The sequence below is a fragment of the Bos grunniens genome, chromosome 6 (assembly GCF_055505025.1).
Source record: "Bos grunniens cultivar Pamir isolate PY7600 chromosome 6, Bosgru_T2T1.0, whole genome shotgun sequence".
Lineage (NCBI taxonomy): Eukaryota > Metazoa > Chordata > Mammalia > Artiodactyla > Bovidae > Bos > Bos grunniens.
The window spans coordinates 3,533,922-3,552,132 of record NC_141170.1 but is presented as its reverse complement, the minus strand read 5'-3'; the positions used below and the strand labels follow the sequence as shown (position 1 = coordinate 3,552,132).

The window sequence follows — 18,211 nt, the reverse complement described above, 5'->3', positions numbered from 1 at the left end:
GTTCGATCTTTGGGCTGGGAAGATCCCCTGGAAGAGGAAATGGCAACCCTCCAGTATTTAGTTCAGCTCACTCAGTTATGTCCAACTCTTTGTGACCCCATGGACTGCAGCACGCCAGGCTTCCCTGTCCTTTGCTATCTCTCGGAGTTTGCTCAAACACATGTCCATCGAGTTGGTGATGCCATCCAAACATCTTATCCTCTGTCATCCCCTTCTCCCGCCTTCAATCTTTCCCAGCATCAGCGTCTTTTCCAATGAGTCAGTTCTTCGCATCAGGTGGCTAATGTATTGGAGCTTCAGCTTCAGTATCAGTCCTTCCAATGAATATTCAGGGCTGATTTCCTTCAGGATTATTGCCTGGGAAATCCCATGGACAGGGAAGCCCAGTGGGCTACAGTCCATGGAGTCACAAAGAGTCGGACATGACTGAGCAAGCGAGCACAAACCTTAAAGATTTTCTGTTTTGTTTCTTTTTTCCTCAGAGTTTAATAGTTTTACATTTTACATTTAAGTCCATGGTCCATTTTGAGCTAATTTTTGTATAAGGTGTGAGGCTGAGATCAAAGTTCATTTTTTTTTCCCCTGGCCTGTGGATGTCTAATTGCTCCAGGCAACCAGCTCCATGTTTAATGAAATTAAAAATCATGCTGGTTCATCATCTATATTACAGTAAGTATTCTTTTGTAAAGCTTTAATTCTAATTATATGCTGAACAACGTAAAATGTCCAGTTTGAAAGTTTGGAAACCGTAAGTATTCTTTCCTTAATATTCTGATTTCTACCTATGACAGCAGATCCCGTTGACATGAGTATCACAAGCAAAGCCGAAGCAACAGCTAAAAATGTGTCACAATTAAAACAATTAGCATGTGTGTCTATCAATTAGGGACTCATTTCCCATTGGGTTTCCCAGGTGGTGCTATGCTAGAGGTAAAGAGCTTGCCTGCCTATGCAGGAGATAGAAGACATGTGGCTTAGATCCCTGGGTCTGGGATACCCCGTGGAGGAGGAAATGGCAACCCACTCCAGGATGCTTGCCTAGAGAATCCCGTGGACAGAGGACCCTGGTGGGCTACAGTCCATAGGATTGCTCAGTTGGACATGACTGAAGCGACTTAGCAGATGTCGGGGAAAAGGTCATCACTATAAAGCCCTGTGACTGAATAATAATATGTGTATCAACGGCAAACCTAAAGTATAAAATGCAAGACTGAAATATAAGCTTTCAAATACTCCATATTTATTGAAGGCAAGGAAGTTTACTTTAAGTAAATATCTGTCAATAATAAAGATACATAAAGGCAACTACGTCAGGGCCATTCCGACCTAAGTTCAGCTCTATGGCCTCCAGGAGTTATAAGCCCATTTTGGAATCAGACCATCCGTCTACACAAACAACCTGTGTTTGATTCTGCTTTGCACTTTCTGGCTGTGTGACTTTGGGAGGGTGCCTCAAGCTCTCTGAGCTAATCCCCGTCCCAATTAACTGGGGGTGAGCACCATCTATCCCAGCTGGCTGAGTGTGAGGATTAAAAGCCACTTCTCAATGCCCGGCACACTGTTCAGCTCTCAGTTAAGAGTAGCTGTTATCATCATTGAAGGGAAGTAAAATCTTGCTCATTTCCTTGGGCTCACTCAACATGCAATTAGCAAAGAAGAGCAAATGAAGGAAACCAAAATAGTTGCTCAATTTTTAATAGAAAATATTTTATTTTCTGTCCAGGGAGAAGGACAGAGAAGGAAGGGGAGGCAGAGGGTGGGCAGGGGTTTCAGACAACACATTACAGACCCTGTTGACCTGGACCATCACCAGAGACCACCAAACAGACAGGAATGCTTCCTCCCCCAGAACACACCTCCCAAGGTGCTCAGAAATCAGGAACACCTTGAATCAGGCAGGTGATTTGGGCAGGAGAGTTACACTTTCCTTAAAGAAACCGCAGAACAAAAAGTGACCCACAGAGGAGGTACCAACTGCTATTACTACTTGGTAACAAAAGCTGAAGTCATGCCTTCTATATGGGAGACACCCAAATAAAACTTGGCAAAAGAGCAGGGAAGCACAGAGCAGAAAGCCCTGCTGCTCTGTCAGTCTGATGCCGCTGTTGCAGGAACGTTTACAAGCAATGACCCCACGGCACTCGGCACTGCCTCTTGCCACCCTGTCCAAAGCTCTCTGCTTGCACACGTACAGCACGGGCTCCCCTGGTGGCTCAGCAGTAAAGAATTCGCCTGTAATGAGGGAGACCCAGGTTCAACCCCTGGTCTGGAAGATCCCCTGGAGGAGGAAATGGCAACCCACTCCAGTACTCTTCCCTGGAGAATCCCATGGACAGAGGAGCCTGGCGGGCTGCAGTCCCTGGAGTCGCAGAGTCGGACATGACTGAGAGCAACTGAGCACTCCACATGTGTGTCACCCAGCAAACTGCCAGGCCCTGCTCGGACCCTGCAGCCTCGGAGCAAAACCCAGGACACGGGAAAACCTTCTTCAAGTGGGAAAGAGCGCGAAAGTCTGATCCATCACAACCAGCATCAAGTCCACACGCTACGAGACGCCCACTGAGCCACTTGCAGGCTCAGTACTCCAGTCCCTGTGGCGCCCCCACGGGCGTTAGGGGGTGGCAGCAGGCCAGCTAGAGGGGCAGCAGCACTAGCCTTCAAGGCCGCGACTCAGGCTGGTTTACACTAAAGGCCACTCAGGCTCAGGTTTCCTGGGCTTCCCTGGTGGCTCAGCTGGTGAAGAACCCGCCTGCAATGCGGGAGACCTGGGTTTGATCCCTGGGTTGGGAAGATGCCCTGGAGAAGGGAAAGGCTACCCACTCCAGTATTCTGGCCTGGAGAATTCCACGGACTGCATAGTCCATGTGGTCGCAGAGAGTCGGACACAACTCAGCGACTTTCGCTTTCAGTCTCAGGTGAGCCAAAATCAAAATCACGTTTCTCTGGGAAGCATCTCTGCAAGAACTGGGCCTCGGACTGGGCTGCAGGAACATCAGAGTCGTGTGCATTGTCCAGAGACCCCTCCCTCTGCTCCCCACAGGGCCCCTCCCTCCTTCCACGAGCAGGTCAGGTGGCCGCTGTGTGAAAGTGAGTGTCAGCTGCTCCGTCGCATCCAACCCTTGGTGACCCCATGGACTGCAGCCCACCAGGCTCCTCTGTCCATGGGATTCTCCAGGCAAGAATACTGGAGTGGGTGGCCATGCCCTCCTCCAGGGATCTTCCCGACCCAGGGATCAAACTCGGATCTCTTGCCCTGTACCCCATCCCTAAATGCAATTTCAGGACAGCACCCATTACAGAGGATGTGCTCAATAAACACTTCCTGAAACTAGCAGGGCGCTGTCTCTCTCAGAAATAACGCCAAGAGCTTGAGCAAGCAACTTAGCTGCTCTCTGCTTCGGTTTCACTGAGCGCAGGCTCAGCAGTCACGGCCCACGGGCTTAGCTGCTCTGCAGCTTGTGGGGTCTTCCTGGACCAGGGACTGAACCTGTGTCCCCTGCTTTGGCAGGCAGATCTTAACCACTGACCACTGGGGAAGTCGTCTAATTTTTTAATATTTCTAACAAGAAGAGAAAGATGAAAGATAGTATACAGTGACAATGGCCAGACGGTGCAAAACCAGAGCTCTGACCCTCAGCCTGCAGCTGCCAGCCCAGACCGCCAGCCTGCTGTGAGTCAGACCTTCAGGAGGACAGACTGCTGTCTTCAGTGACAACCCAGGAAGCCAGACAGCAACCCCCGTGACAATCAGCCAGGACCAGACCAATATCTAATGGCCTTCCTAATCTTTGTCCTGCTTCCAACTCAGGACCAACCTACCTGCCCCCTGAACAGTCACCTGGACACTCCTCTAGAGACCCTGCAGCGCCCCAGCTCCACCAGGCACCCTGAGCCCCCTTTTCTCCACTAAGAACCTCGCCCCCTCCTCTGAGCCTCTGCCAAGCAGCAGTGGCGGAGGCCAACCCCTTTGCCATAAGCCGGCTCTGAACACATAGCCTTCGCCTCTTTCATGTGGTTGGTCTCTGTCTACTTGCGCAAAGAAAAATCTTAAACCAGGGGCTTCGCTCCAGATGGTCAGTCCCTAATTTAGGAGCCCAGTGTGGCAGATTCCAAGTCTGGAGAGACCTCATGTCTGCGGGGCCCTCTTTCCACAAAACCTCACTTTCTTGAGCTTTGAGTCACGACCCTGCTATCCAGGGAAGTAACCAAGTGTCTGGGAAAGACCAAGGGCTTTTGAGGTCAAACCCCTGAGTTCATCAAGCATTTCATTTTCTCCACTTGTAAGAATGTGACCTTGAGCAACTTTAACATCTCTATGCCTCCATCTTCATCTTCATCAAAAATATTTACCTCTAAAACTATATTATAGGGGACACTTCTGTAAGACAGCTGGCAAGTACTGGGTGCTCAGCAAGGGTGGGGCCCCCCTCCTGGCCCCCCTTCCCCCACTGGGGGAAACACAAGACACCCCAACAGCAGCTGGTGGTCCACCACACCTGAAACCTTTTATCCACACAGTCACAGTGGTATCCACTGCAACCCAAAGACAGGATTTGTTTTCATTTTTCACCTGGGTATGAGACGCTTCTAACTCATGCTACATGAGCCGTGATACGAAAGTGGTTTTTCTGCACCACCCCACGCTTGTATCCCCAGTAGACTTGATTAACTCTGAAATCCTCTTCAGAGTCAGTCTGGGGGCCTGTGGTGCCACCCTCCCTGAGGCTCAGGCGATGCGGACAGACCGCCAGGACGACAGGGGCCTTGGAAGTGCCTTCCACTGTGGTACAAAGGACGGCTCAGTCTCAAACAGCAGGCAGTGTGGGAGTCAGTCACAGCAGCCTTTCTGTCCGGGAGGCCATCTGTCCACCCTTCTGTCGTCCTGGGGACACGCCGACTATTCTGTGCCTTGTCTTTTCCAGGGAACACTCTCTGGGCCCTGGTGGCAGCCGTCTTTGTGCAGCTGGAGGCCCAGACCCAGGCCACGTTGACACACCTCTGCACCACACCTGCCAGCTGTCCCGCCAGAGGGGAGATGCAGGCTCCTCTGTCCAGCCCAGGCGCCTCCAACCTGCTGAACGTCCAAAACTGGACTCATAGAAATAAGCGGTGCAGAGACGATGCCTTTTTCTGCACTAAGAAACAGAGATTTCAAGAAAAGACATCCGAGTGAGACGGGGTGGCTGGAATCTTCAGTTCCGCTGTGGAAAGCCAATGCCCCCTGCAAGGTCCCCCACAGGACCACCCCTCGGTGGTCCCTTCGCCCGCCTTCTGAAACCCCAGCACCTTGAGCGGCCCTCCCTAATGGCATCTGTCTCGCCTCTATGGTCAGTCTCTGTACACGGCCCCTCCCGATGTGTGCGGCTGCGGGAGCCACCGGGGCGGAGACCCCTGCACACAGACCCTCTGAGCCACTGAACGGGGGACGGAAGGGAGGCAGGGGCACAGACACTGAAGACCACCAGGTGGGTCAACAGCAGCAACAGCAGCTGGCCTGCCCATCGGGGCTGGCTCTGCCCACTGCTGTGTCCTGAGGGGCCAGCTGAGAACAGCTCTCGGGCACGCCGGTCCCCTGGGTGTGGGCCACCAGAACGTCCTAACAAACGAAGAGGCCGGGCCACACGCTCGTCCCGGCCCTGGCGTTGGCGTTGGAATCCCACCTCCTTCGTGATCTTGAGAGAGTTCCTCTCTGTCCCTTCACCTCGTCGTTTGTACCTCGAAGTAACTACCAGCATTGTTAATTTGAGGCTGACGACCTAACCACTTGACACTGCGTCTACTGTGAGAGGACCACAGTAAGGCTCCTAGCATCAGTCACCACACGCAGTTACAATTTTTTTTTTCTTGTGATGGGAACGCTTACGATCTACTCTCTCAGCAACTTTTAAACGTGCAATACAGTACTGTTAACTCTAGCCGCTGTGAGTCTTTGCCTCATTTTGTCAACTGCAAAAGGAGGACATTACCTCCCCAAGAGCTGCTGAAAAGGTTAAAAGAGACACAGGTGGAAAGTGCCTGGCCCTGTGCCTCAGACACAGTAAGCGCTCAGCACACAGTGCCAGCCATGATGGGGGTGCCATCTCAGACTCCAAAAGGCAGCGCTGGCCTTTTGGGACCACTGAGTCTTGCTCACTATGAAGCCTCAGCTTCCCCGGTGGCCCAGCAGCAAAGAGTCCACGTGCAGTGCAGGAGCTGCAGGAGACTGGGGTTTGACCTCTGGGTCAGGAAGACCCCCTGGGGGAGGACACGGCAACCCACTCTAGTATTCCTGCCTGAAGAATCCCACGGACAGAGGAGTCTGGCGGGCCACAGTCCATGGGGTCGCAAAGAGTCGGACGCGACTGAAGCGACTTAGCACACACGCATCCTGAAGACACAGCACGTCTGAGCTTCTCAGAGGGCCCAACAGACCGAGTGTCCATGTCCTCTCAGACTCCATGTGTTGAAACCTGGGCCCAGTGTCTCAGTATTAGAGGAGTGGGGCCTCTGGGAGGTGATTAGGTCATGAGGGTGGGGTATCCCTGGAGGGGATTAGTTCCCTCAGAAAAGAGACCCCAGTCAGCGCCTGTGTCCCTCCACCATATGCGGACACGGCCAGAGGTGCTGCCTGTGAGCCAGGACGCAGGGCCTCAATGGACACAGAATCTGCCAGCACCCTGAGTTCAGACTCCCAGCCTCCAGAATGGTGAGAAGGAAATTCCTGTTGTTCATAAAGCACCTGGTCTACGTGTTCTGTTACGGCAACCTGGACAAACTAAGACAGCGGGTCACACTTTAAGCACAGGAAGGCTCAAATGATCAACCCATCTGGAGAAAAAACTCAAGTCACTTATGACCGCCCAACAAACAAATCTGTATTCATTGGGAAGACAGGATTTTAAAAGAAAGCAACATGCCCCACGTCCCCAAGAACCACCCCTGACTCTCACAGTTAAATTAATTCAGAATCACATGCTGCGAATGTTTAGGCAAACCCTTTATGGGTTTCAGAAGTATTCAAAAAGTAGGGCTCCAAAACGACTTTCAGATGTAGTCTTTGTCTTGGACATCCGCCACAAAGCTGTTCATCAAACGCCCCCTAGAAGGCACCCTGTCCTGTTCCCAAGAAGTCACTTCTATAACTTCCTGACAGAAAGGTGCACGCTAGACAACAACCCCAAACCTAACTCCACCTGAACGTGAAGTCGCTCAGTTGTGCCCGACTCTTTGTGATCCCATGGACTACAGTCTATGGGCTCCTCCGTCCATGGGATAGTCCAGGCAAGAATACTGGAGTGGGTTGCCATTTTCTTCTCTAGGAGATCTTCCTGACCCAGGGATTGAACCCAGGTCTCCTGAGTCATTGGCAGATGCTGTACCGTCTGAGCCACCAGGGAAGTCTACCTACCATGGCTAAAAGTACCCCTCATTTGGGAATTCCCTGGCTGCTCAGTGGTTAGGACTCTGAGCTTTCACTGCTGCTGGGGAAATAAGATCCCACAAACCATATAGCACGGCGAAAAGGAAAAAAAAAAAAAAACAACCCTCATCTGTCACACTGTAATTTAATGTCCAAAGCAAGAATCTACCATTATTACTACTTCTTTTTCCTTTTCTTGATAAACTTATAAGTAAAGTATTAATACAACCCAAAAAAGGAGGCTCCTCAATGCCACTGCCCGCAGAAACTGCACATGCCTTGAGCACTCGGGTCAAGTGAAAGGAAACAGGATTCCAAACTCCTAACCCACTGCTGGCAGCTCCTCACAGGAATCAGAGTGGACAGTCTTAAGTGCACAAAGCAGATGGCAGAGTCAGCCACAGCCCGGGCATGGGTGGAAAAGAAATGTTCTCAACGGAGGCATTTGAAGGCATACAAAGCCACCTTCCAGGGACTTCCCTGATGGTCCAACGGTTAGGACTGTGCGTTCCACTGAAGGGGTTGTAAGTTCGATCCCTGGTAGGGGAAGTGAGATCCCGTATGACACAGAGTGTGGCCAAAAAAAAAAAAAACTAATACCACCAAGGACCAAAAGCTAAGTCTTTTCTCCATATTATACAGTAAGTGATGGGCCGAATGGAAAAATTTCCCTTCAAACTACAGCAGTGTGATGACACTACTCTCAGATCCTTTGGGTTTTATTAGATAATCAAGCTGAAAAGCCATGAAAAGATAAACCTTTCCTCCAGGACGAAGGGTGTAATAAAACCCCTGACCACCATCCTTGAAACAAGGAAAGATGGTATTTTTATTTTTGTTAATATTTTCAGGGACTTCGAAGGAGCTCTTGAAATTGAAATAATCATGGCAACACAAAATTCAAAGAAGGCTTTAGAGAAGTTGGAGAAATCTCCCCAGTGGGAAAACAAAAGACAAAGGAACGGGAACAGAGAAGTCCTGAGGGAGAGTCAGGCTGGAGGACAGGAGTCCACAGACGGGAGAGGTCCACCGGGTTCCCAGCACAGTGGACGACACGAAGTCCACGTCTCGGCACGGCCGCCATGCCACCTGCAAACGCGAGCAGCGGCCCTGCGGAATTTACAGAGGAAGACACGGGTCCCAAGCAAAGGCATGGCTCCGGGCACTTCGACCGCCACCTTCACGTTGAAAGTCAACTGAACGGCGTCTTCCAAACTCCGCAGGAAAATGATTTCCACCCCAGGATTCTACACCCAGCCAAACTGTCCACCAGACATGAGTACAGTGTTCCAACATCATGTGCGTCAGTCGCTCAGTCATGTCCGGCTCCACGACCCCGTGGACTGTAGCCCGCCAAGCTCCTCTGTCCAAGGGATTCTCCAGGCAGGAGTATCGGCGTGGGTTGCCATTTCCTTAGAAGCTTTCAAAAAAAAAAATGACTTCTTAGAAACCTGCTGCTGAACATGCTCAACCAAAACAAGAGAGAAAACTTTTAAGAAGGCGGCATCTTATTTGGGAAAGAGGTGAAAGAAATTCTCAGGGCAACAGGGAATGTGCAGCAGGCCTGGGAAGCAACCAATTTAGAGAAAATCGGGGCTTCCCTGAACCTGGGTATTGCTCAGCAGAATCTGTCTGCAGTTCAGGCGACAGAGGAGACGCAGGTTCGATCCCTGGGTCAGGAGGATCCCCCATAGGAGGATAATGGCAACCCACTCCAGTATTCTTGCCAGAGAAATCTCAAAGACAGAGGAGCCTGGAGGGTACAGTCCAAAGGGTCGCAGGATACAACTAAGCGACTAAACCACCACCAGGTGGGTGAGAGGTTCACACACAATTATCCTAATAAAAGGACAGAATGGAATATTCCTTGCTGTGTGTGGATCTACAAAGGGGAGATTTACACTTTGAGAGGCTTAGTTTTCAGCACAGAAAACTAAGCAAAACAAAGCAGGGCAAGTCTCAACTCTAGAAAAAAAGGTAAAAACAATAAAAGAAGGGAACTGTAAGCAAAACAGTCAACATATCTCAGCTGTGAATAATGTTTCCATACTCATAATAGGTACTGCTGAATATTTAACCAAAACCTTTAACGTAATTATACTGGGGGGACAGAGGAAAGAGGTGTGGGTGGTGAGAGGAGGGAATAGGTGACCCAAATTGTCTTCTTCCTAAGCAGGAAGTCTCACACAAAATCTGGAAGAAACAGCTAAAACACTGAAGCGGGAGGCCTCGGGGGACGGGAATCAGGGTGGAGAAGGGTGGGGTGGGTGACTGCTGGGTTTTTGTTCTAAGTCCTGTAGAACTTTTGACTCTTAAAACTATGCGTCTGTGTAACTCTGTTTAAAATGGGGTATTTCATTTTTAAACAAAATCTGATACTTGACCGGCAAGAATATCGGATTAAGCAGTGTGTTCTTAAACTTTCTGGAATCCAACACCTTCGAAAAAGAACAGAGAGCTATAAATCCTCCCCCCAGCAAACATACACACAGACAAAGACACACAGCATTTCTGCACAGGGTATCAGGAGTCGGTAAATTCCTGAAGGCTGAGTTAAAATGCCTTAGGATTCTAGATTCTGATTTCTTATAGAAGGAAAAAATATATATATGATGAAAAACTATTAAAAACACCTACATGATCAAATTCCAGGAGATAGTGAAGGACAGAGAGCCTGGCGTGCTACAGTCCATGGGGTCACAAAGAGTCAGACACGGCTTTGCGAGTGAACAGCAGCATAAACAAACAAGATCGTGTTGCTGTTTGGTCCCTAAGTCGTGTCTGACTTTGGGACCCCCTGAGGTCATGCTTGGTCTTAAACGCTCGTGACCATCACCTGTTGCTTCCTTGACCACAAGACGCACCTCACTTCAAACCATCACTGAAAGTATGAAGTCTGTTTCCTGGGTTTGCTGCAGTCTTGAAACAGATGCTCTGAAGTTCAGGAACATGAATCCCCAATTGGGTCGACTCAGCTGTTTCCACTGGAGAACTGGACATGGAATTGTGCACTCTTCACCCCAAGAGGAAAAGTCCTTCACATCCCAAATCCCCCACGTGGCTGTTTTTTCCAACAAAGGAATTACTTTAATGACTTCTTGGCAAAACTTCTATAATCAGAGCAGCCCATCCATTTAAATACTCCAAAACACAAAATTTACTCTGCTGCTTTCTCACTGACCTGCTGCTATAAACCCCACCATCAGCTCAAGGGTGAGTCAGATGAACTGTCTTGTCATTTAACTGGAATCTTGATGGTCCTAACAATTTGCTTAAAATACAGATGCCTTTTATTTATTTGTGAACTGAGGGCAATAATAACAGTGTCACTGGATGTTGTCATAAATGGATTGGGTAATTGTGGGAGGCAGAATAATGATTTCCCAAGATGACCACGTGGTAATCCCTGGGCCCTGTGAGTATGTCACATTACCTGGCAAAAAGCACTTTGCTACAGACCTCAGACGGGGTCCCAGACAGACGCCCCTAGGAGCTGGGGGCAGCCTCCCAGCTGGTGGCCAGCAAGGAAACGGGCCTCAGCCCGACAGGTGGCAGCAACTATATTTGATGGACAATGTGAATGAGCTTGCAAGCAACTGTCCGTCAGATTCTCCAGTAAGGAACACAGCCTTGCGGACACCTTGTTTTTTGCCTGATGAGATCCAAGTTAGACCTCTAATCTACTGTAGGATAATAAATCTGTGTTGTTTTAAGCCACTCAGTTTGGGGCAATTTGTTACAGCAGCGGAGGAAAGCCATGCAGCCATATATGTGAAAACACCCGGCAGTGGCTGCCGCATCCTCGACATTCAGCAAGAGCCAGCTGACTTCCTTACATCAAAAGACAGGAATGGGTGCTTCCCTGGTGGTCCGGTGGTTAAGACTCCACGCTTCCCCTGCAAGGGGCACAAGTTTGATCCCTGGTTGGGGAACTTAAATCCTACATGCCGTACAGCCAAAAAAAAGCAAAGGAGTGGTCATACTCCATCCAAAACAACAGATATCACAGACTTGTTCTGATACATGCAGATGTGGGGAATTATAAGCTGTCCAGAATGTCTACTTTAGGTCCAAGCTTCAGGTAACTCACTGCCTTTTCTTTAACTTGTAAACCTTCTGTTGCCTGTCTTACCTAATGAACTCCAAACACCACAGAGGAGAATAAATGTGGGACTGTGTGTGCCATGGGAGAAGGCAATGGCACCCGCTCCAGTGCTCTTGCCTGGAAAGTCCCATGGACGGAGGAGGCTGGGAGGCTGCAGTTCACGGGGTCGGGAAGAGTCGGACAGGACTGAGTGACTTCACTTTCACTTTTCACTTTCATGCACTGGAGAAGGAAATGGCAACCCACTCCAGTGTTCTTGCCTGGAGAATCCCAGGGATGGGGGAGCCTGGTGGGCGCCGTCTATAGGGTCGCACAGAGCCAGACACGACTGAAGCGACTTAGCAGCAGCAGCAGCAGAGTGCCCCCTGGCCCCCAGACTCTCTGGCAGACCCCTGGCAGCACCTACTACCCGCACTGGGTCGCACCCAGGTCTGCCTCTCCCGCTACACTACAAGCCTCCAGCTCTTCTCCAGTGAGGCACTGGGTCCCACCTTCCAGTCTCCACAGGTCGCCTGCCCGCAGGAGCATCACAAGTACTCTGGGCGCATGTCTGTCAGACTGTGTGACAGTGTCACTCATCACCGTGTCTACAGTCTTTGTGAACCAGTGCTGTGTTGTATCAGCCCTTGTATCTGCCTCCTGCCAGTGCCTGGGGGCATCAGAGATCCTCAGAGCTGGGGGAGAGGAAGAAAGGGCAGGAGGGAGAGGAAGGGAAAGGCAGCCTCGCCTGGTGGGCAGGAGACCCTGCAGTCTCCAAGGTGCCATGAGGCAAGAAGGCCCGAGGACGCCAGGGGGCTGAGGTCAGGTTCCCCCTGACTCCCGCGGCTCGCGCTCCAAGGCATTGCAGACGTGAACTCTCGTTGACTGTGACCTGGCAACGCCTCCTGCCTTTCCCAACCTCAAGACAGGTCCCTTAGGAGTGGGAATGCCCAGCCATCAGGCTTCATGAAAGGAAGGCTCACAGGAACATGAACACAAGAGGGACACAGACAGAGACGGTTAAGGGCTACAGTCTGCGCGTTCTATAGCCTTTAAAAAGAGTAGCATCTCTGAAACTTGAACTGGATGTTCCCTCAAAAGGCTAAGATATCAAACAACACTGGCCAATTAAAGATAGAAAACAATCCTACAAGAAGTTGCCTGATATCCTTCATGTTATGGACCATCTGTATATCAAACATTGGAGTTAAAAAAAAGAAAAACAGACTCATTACATTCTTAATGAAGCATTATCTTTTAATCCTTGGCAACATATTTTACACCTTACAAAATCCTGTTATATACAGGATTTCATTTTATCCTCAGGACAATCTCTTCCGCTAGGGAGGGAAACTAAAGTTCAAGAAAGTAATTGACCTTAACAAAAGCCTTCCTGGGGCCAAGCTTCCTGTGCAAAAGTACTGGAGTAAGTTATCTTGAATATATTATTCATATGACATCCTGTCAGCATTCAAAACGGCTTTGATGTAGCCTGTAATAATAGGCATATATATGATAAGATCTTTAAAACGGAAAACAAAGAAGAAAAATCCATTTGGTAGCTGATGTGGGATGCAGGCGGGGTGAGGGAGGGGAGCGGGTAACAGCAAAGACTTAGATTTATATAGCTTAAGAAAAAAGTTTCTCTCTGAACTTCTAGCTCTAAAAAAAGAATGATTTAGAGAATATCATAAACTAAAAAAGCGGGGAGTACCATCAGTTCTTTAAGGTGAGGCTAAGTCAGCGCTCTAATTTGGCCCCCAGGGAAGAGCCGGTCAACCCTCTTCTTCCAGTGAAGAACAGAAGGAATGACTGCCAAAAGCACAGCTCAAGGCTACCTCCTCCATCCCCAGGCGACCTCTTCTCCGAAAGCTCCCTCTTCATCTAATCCATATAAAAACCAGCCCTGCCTGCAGAACAAGTAGCAACTAGTTTTCAGTGAAAACATTAAGACAATCTAAGAAAACCACAAAGAAAACCCATTTGCATTTCTGAAGACTGCTCCCAAAACATGTGTGTGCTAGTTGCTAAGTCATGTCCGAATCTTTGTGACCCCACGCACTGGAGCCCGCCAGGCTCCTCTGTCCATGGGACTCTCCAGGCAAGGATACTGGAGAGAGTAGCCATTCCCTTCTCCAGGGGATCTTCCCGACCCAGGGATCAAACTCGGGTCTCCCTTATTGCAGACAGATTCTTTACCATCTGAGCCACCAGGGAACAAAACAAACCATGTGGAGTGCATACATATATAAAACAATGCACTTTTAATATGCTATATTAATTAAAGGCTGCAAATCAAAATAAAGACAAAAAACGCTACTGAGCATGAAAGTGTAATTTGGTGGCACCAGTCCTTGACCAAACAGCTACCAGCTACGTTGTACTCCTGTAATCACTCAAATAAGAATAGCAGGGAAAACTGTTTATCCTTTCAACAACAGACATGTGGCTTTAAAAGAATCAAGCACATCAAATTCCCATCTTGCCAAACATAAATTGGAAGGGAGATTAATATTTTTAAGGACTAATTACTATATTCTTTAGAATTGAAACTTTATAGGTCATTTAACATAATGCAACTTTGCAACTAATCATTTTAAACTATGTTTTAATCCATTACACAAAGCCACAAACACCCACTCAAGGTACTCCCCGTGTTCACTAGTTCCATACTCTCCAAATTAAAATCTCCGTTAGAAAGAGACTCACAGACTAAGAAAATGAACTTATGGTTGCTGGGGGGAAGGGATAGTTAGGGACTCTGGGAAAGTCATGTACATACTGCTATATTTAAAATGGGTAACCAACAAGGACCTCTTATATAGCACACGGAACCCTGCTCAATGTTATGTGCCAGCCTGGATGGGAGAGGGGTTTGGGGCAGAATGGATATATGTGTATGCATGGCTGAGTCCCTTCAATGTTCGCCTGAAACTACCACAACATTGTTAAATCAGCTATACCCCAACAGGAAATAAAAATAAAATTAAAAAAATAAAATCTCTGCTAGAGACTGGGGCATAAAAAAGCCTGCAGTTGGCTGACTTCGTATGACACTCAAAAGATCAGCAACATACTCCTGCCAAGAGATCTGAACCCAACAACTTCATTAAGGAAAACTTCAAACCAATTTGACAGAGCACAGATGTTCCAAGTGAAATGCAATTATGAAGAATATGCAAGACAGTATCAAGTAGTTGCCAAAGCTTCCATCATCAACAGTGTCTTTCAACCCTGAGACAAAGAATACACCCACAACTAAACTTTGTGTAAAGAAACAAAAAACAAAACTTTCACTTTAGAAACCACATTTTAAAGGATCTCCATTATTTATACGACTGCCACTGAGACAACTTTCCTCTGCTGTATTCGGTTGAAAGAATTAAAGGTTTAGGGCTGACAAAGTTCTTACCTAGTTTAAAACCCTAGAAGGTGAGGAAACTGAAGCCCAGTGGTTTTGCAGGAACAAACAGCAGCTTCATTCCAGAGCCAGACTCAGACCAAATAAATTCAAGTTAAGTACTCCACACTGTGCAACAAACACAGTAATAGCAACTGTTCATCTGAAAGTCCTTAGGAGAGTTGAGGAACTGCAGATTTTAAATCACAGGAAAGACTTGGATCCGGGATGGAGGAAAGAGGCCTCTCGTTCAGACAGACCTCATTCTCTCTGGGTACTGCAGCGAACCACTCTGTCCTTGAAGACCACGGCTCTCAGAGGGCAGGAAGAGAAGACGTCAGGGGAACCTTCATAAAGAAGTCACCTAAACTGATACTGTAAGAACGGGCAAACGAAGCTGGAAGCCCCGGAGCCGGGTGCATGGGGGAGATGGGAGAGTGAGCGGAGACGAGACAGAGTGAAAGCCCAGCCGGCTGTCTGGACTTTATAACAGCGACAGCTGCAGTTATGGCCACATTTCCATCTTGCATTTCTGTTATTTATACCCTGTCCCTTCACAAAAAATTTCCATTTGGATACTACAGTTACTTGTGCCTATAGCACAGTTTCCTGTCTTAGACCAGGATGCTCTTGAAAAGGAAAAAGACTGACCTGTTAGACACTGCATTCCCCAGGGGAAAAGAATCACTTCTCCTGGAACATAATAGGTGTTTTCACACAAGGGTAAAACGAACGACCCACAGCCTCACCCCCTCTATTCCTTTCGTAAACCTGACCTCTAACTGTAACTGCCTTGGCTTCATTCCGCGGGTGTGGATTCCCCTCCTTCAAATGCACTCTCCAGCCCGCCAAATTCTTGGGAAAGTTTTCTTCCACTCTCCAGGCGCTGAGAGCTGCAAAGTTAAATCTGGCTTTCCAGACTTTTTTTTTTTTTTTTTCTTCTTCTTCTTCCCAATCCTAACGGAAGAAATCAAGAAGCGCCGGGCAGAGGGACCAGGCTCCCTCCAATCAGAGCCGGCTCCCGCCCGGCCGGCCGAGTCTCGCGCCCCAGCAGGAAACGCCGGCCGCAGCCCCGACGCGCGGTCCCCCGGCGGCGCAGTGACAGCCCCGCGCTCCCCGGGGACCGGGGCTGGGCGAGGGGCGGGTTCCGGGGCCAGTGCAGCCGCTTCTGTTCACACGGCAAAGGAGACAATAAATAAACGAGCGGCTCAGCTGTCCGACTCGGGCCAAATGCTTCTCCCCCACGTACAAGCCCGTTACAGCCCGACGGGCGCCTCTCCCCGCGCAGGAACACCCGTCGACAATGGAACCCCCCTAAGACACACGCGCGCGCACGCACTGTTGTGGGAAAAGGGGAGCGTGTCCCCGGGCCGATCACACCCCCACAAGCCGCGGGGGGTCGGGGAGGGGAGGGGTAGGGACGGGGCACAGCCCCCCAACTCGCAGGGTGGCCAAGACACCGCGCGCACGGGTCCACGCGGAGCCACCCTCGGTGACCCTCAAACACTCAGAGCCCCTCACTCTCGGAGTGACCAGAATCCCTACGATCGGCGGTCCACGCAGTTACCCTCGGTGAGACACCGCGAGCCAGTCACCCCGTGGAGGTAAGGGGCGGGGCGGGGGGGGGGGGAGGCGGGGCGGGGACAAAGACAGTCTCCCACTCCCAGGATGTCCGGGATCCCCTCGTGCGAGGGCCCACCCAGAGCTGCCTTCGGGCGACACATCGCGCGAGCCAGCCACCCTAGGGAGGGAGCGGGGACCGAGGCAGTGTCCCCGCCCTCAGGATGACCAGGACCCCGCGCGGGGGGCATCACCGGCCGATCCCCGCGGAGCCCCCTCGGAGCCACCCCGAGGCCGAAACAATGCCCGGCGCCCAGACGCGCGGCGGTCGGTCCCGCTCCGCTTCCCTGTCCCCACTTGGCGCTCAGGGCGGCGGCGGCCGACACCTCGGGCAAGCGACCCCGCGGCGCCCCGCTCGGATGTGCCACACCCAGGGAGGGACCCCCGTCCGGCTCCCGGGATCCCTGCCTTCTCGGAGACCCCTGCCGCCTGGGACCCCAGTCCGGCCCCGAGACCCCCGCCCGGCCCAGGACCCTCGCCCGGCCTGGGACCCCTGACTTTTCGGAGACCCCTGTCGCCTGGGACCCCAGTCCTGCCCCGGGAGCCCCGTCCGGCCCTAGGACTCACGCCCGACTCGAGACCCCTGCCCAACTGGGCCCCCCCTCCGGCCCCGGGACCCCAGGCTGGCTCTGGGACCCCAGGCTGGCCCCGGGACCCCAGTCCGGCCCTGGGGACCCCCGCCCGACTCTTGGACCCCCGTCCGGCCCCGGGAGCCCCGTCCGGCTCTGGGACCCCAGTCTGGCCCTGGGGACCCCTGTCCGGCTCGGGGACCCCCAGTCCGGCCCCGGAACCCCAGTCCGACTCGAGACCCCTGCCCCGCCCTGGACCCCGCCCGGCTCTGGGACCCCTCATTCCCAAGGATTCCCCTCTACCGCCCAGGACCGCCGCCCGGCCGTGAGACCCTCTCCCAGCCCCGGAGCCCGTGTCCGCCCGGGAGGCCCTCGGCCCGGCCCGGCCCGGCCCGGCCGCCCGCCGCCCGCCGACTCACCTCAGGCCGCCGCTGGGGCAGCGATCGCTCCTAGACGGAGGCCGCCCTGGCCGAGCCAGGCGGAGCCGAGAAGCCGGCAGAGCCGCCGCCGCCGCGGCCGCAACAATGGAGCCCCGGGGCGGGGCCGCTTAGCAGCCGCCTCAGCCGGTCCCGGTTCGGGCTAGCGCTCCGGCTCCTCAGGAGCAGCGGCCGCCGAGAGGCTGCGACCGGGCTCGAGCTCCGCGCAGGCGCACTCGCCCCGCCCGCGCCACGACGCCCCGCCCCCGGAGGCTCCCCGGCGTTCGGGGCCCGCCCCCCGACCAATAGGGAGGGAGCTGGCCGCGGTGGGCGGGGCCTGCGGAAACAAAGGGAGGTGGGGCGGGGCCGCTCCGGGGCGGGGCTGCTGGGGTCCCCGCACCGAGAGCTCCCGGAACCTTGGTCCACCCAGCTCCGACCCGGGATGGCCGGCCGTCAAGTCCACCCGGGGTCCACTCAGCGAGACCGTGGCCATACCACACCCGGAACTCAAGTTTATGGAATTGGTCCTCTTTCAGTTCAGCTCAGTCGCTCAGTCGTGTCCGACTCTTTGCGACCCCATGGACTGCAGCTCGCCAGGCCTCCCTGTCCATCACCAACTCCTGGAGCTTGCTCAAAGTCATGTCCATTGAGTCGATAATGCCATCCAACCATCTCCTCTGTCGTCCCCTTCTCCTCCTGCCTTCAACCTTTCCCAGCATCAGG

The 18,211-nt window shown here is 51.8% G+C and overlaps 1 protein-coding gene across 10 annotated transcripts in view; it reads right to left on the bottom strand.

Moving 5' to 3' along the window:
- The window catches only part of AFAP1 (actin filament associated protein 1), a 145,029-nt gene extending 127,303 nt beyond the window's left edge, over positions 1-17,726 (bottom strand). For all 10 annotated transcript variants that reach the window (XM_086407441.1, XM_086407445.1, XM_086407442.1 and 7 more), the window contains exon 1: positions 17,492-17,726. The gene's annotated coding sequence lies outside the window, so the exon portion shown is untranslated. The remainder of the gene's footprint in view (positions 1-17,491) is intronic.
- Between the last annotated feature and the right edge of the window lie 485 nt (positions 17,727-18,211).